The 2,003-nt window shown below is 25.5% G+C and overlaps 1 protein-coding gene across 2 annotated transcripts in view; it reads left to right on the top strand.

Moving 5' to 3' along the window:
- LOC117168435 (GATOR complex protein WDR59) overlaps positions 1–2,003 on the top strand; it is a 32,654-nt gene that overhangs the window by 992 nt on the left and 29,659 nt on the right. The gene's annotated exons all lie outside the window — the stretch shown is intronic.

Raw genomic sequence — 2,003 nt, 5'->3', positions numbered from 1 at the left:
CAGCGGTGATTATGAGTCCTAATGGCAGCAATGGGAGCGGGGGCGAGAACGGTTACCTCTTTCGATGATATTGAACCCTTCGAAATTTTTTTGCTCACTTTTACCGACAATAGACTTGGCCTTCGGGTGGCCGTGACGTCACTGAAATGCAGGTTCTCAATTATTTCGCTGAATTCAACTATTTTTTGAATAAAATTAAAATCCTTTTTGATTAAAATATAAAATATCACATTTTTCGTTAAAATATTATCTTTGGTTAATAATTCCATTACATAGTTGAAAGTGAAACTACTTTCTTTAAAATTAATTTATTTGGTTGATGACTATTTAAACATTTTAGACTAGATAAACATTTTTTTCAAAATTTAATTACTTTGTAGAAAATTAAGATTTCTAATTGATAATTGATTGTTTTAAGTGGAAATTTATTTTTCGACCAGATAAATGATGAGTTGTTAAAAAAATGGTACTCTTGAATTTCCTACAAAAGAAATAATTTTTTAACGAAAAAGATTACGCTTCTATCAAAGAATAAGGTAACTTTTGCACAATAATTGGAATAGATCCAGTCTATTTTCAAATAAAATGATTAATTATTAAAAAATTATAATTATTACATGAATTTTTAACTGAAAAGATAAATTTTATACCAAACATAAAATAGTTAAATTTTCAGTTAGTAAAATAAATTGTTAACAAAGAAACACAATAAAGAAATTTTCAGCAATATAGTTTAATTTTCTAACAAAGAAATTAATTTGTAACCGAAAAAATCAATTTTCAACAATTGAGAGTACGCCTCTAACAAAAAGGACGAATTTTCACCTAAAACAGACAGATTTTCAACTAAAAATAGAATAGTTAAATTTTCAGTAAAAAATGAATTTTTAATTAAATGAAATTCAATTTTCAACGAAATAGTATATTTTTTAACAAAAAAGATTAAATTTATATTTAAAAAGATTTAAAGTAACAGTAACATTTTCAGTTAAAGAAATGAATTGTAAATTAGAAAAAACTTATTTTCAACCAAAAAGATGTTTTTTACACAAGATACATGCATTTTCAATAAAATATTTGAATTTTTAAAGCAATTTTAAACTAAAAAATCAATGAGTCACCTAGAAGATTATGTAATCTCCCAGAAAATTCGTCAGCTAGAAATCTTAATTTCCAAGAAAGTAATTAAATGTTGAAGAAAATGTTTATCAACTAAGATTATCAGTCATCAACCAAATAAATTAATTTTAAACAAAGTAGTTTCACTTTCAACTATGTAATGTAATTATTAACCAAAGAAGATAATTTTTTAAGGAAAAACGTAATATTTGATATTTTAATCAAAAAGGATTTTAATTTTATTCAAAAAATAGTTGAATTCAGCGAAATAAAAAGGATTTTCAATCAAATAATTTGAATCCTTAACAAACACAGATTAATTTGCTACTAAATAGTTGCAAATTTTAATGATAATAATACAAATAGTTTCACTTTATCGAAAAGGCCCGAACTCTATCATGTTTTCGCTGACATTCCCTAATTTTCTGGAACCATCAGACCTGTAGCAAGTCTAATACTTGTACTTTTGGATTTTGAATTGCAGACAATCGTTCCCGGAGTTATCATGCTCATCGCAAGCAATAATAAAAAACGTTTTTTGCGGGAGCGGCTATATTTTCCCAGTCTACTTCAATAGAATGTTGTTCACATTACCAAAAAGAATCTTGACATAGTAGATTTAACCCCTAAATGAGAATGTAAACAGATGAAAAGTTTTTAACCTCTACGTGTGAAGTAAATTTCATCACAATTTTTTAGTGCTTAGGGAATAAAGTACAAATTAATCCGAGTTATAGACATTTCAAAATTATGTTATATGTATTGTTAATTGTCTTATTCGTTGCGTTTGAAAATAAAAAATTCATTTTTGTAATTATGGTTTTTTATAGGTTCTTAAGGATATGTTTGTAATTACTCTTATTCAAATTATCAAGCAGAATATA

This window comes from Belonocnema kinseyi, chromosome 2 (genome assembly GCF_010883055.1).
Source record: "Belonocnema kinseyi isolate 2016_QV_RU_SX_M_011 chromosome 2, B_treatae_v1, whole genome shotgun sequence".
Taxonomy (NCBI): Eukaryota; Metazoa; Arthropoda; class Insecta; order Hymenoptera; family Cynipidae; genus Belonocnema; species Belonocnema kinseyi.
This window is presented reverse-complemented; position numbering and strand designations above follow the sequence as displayed.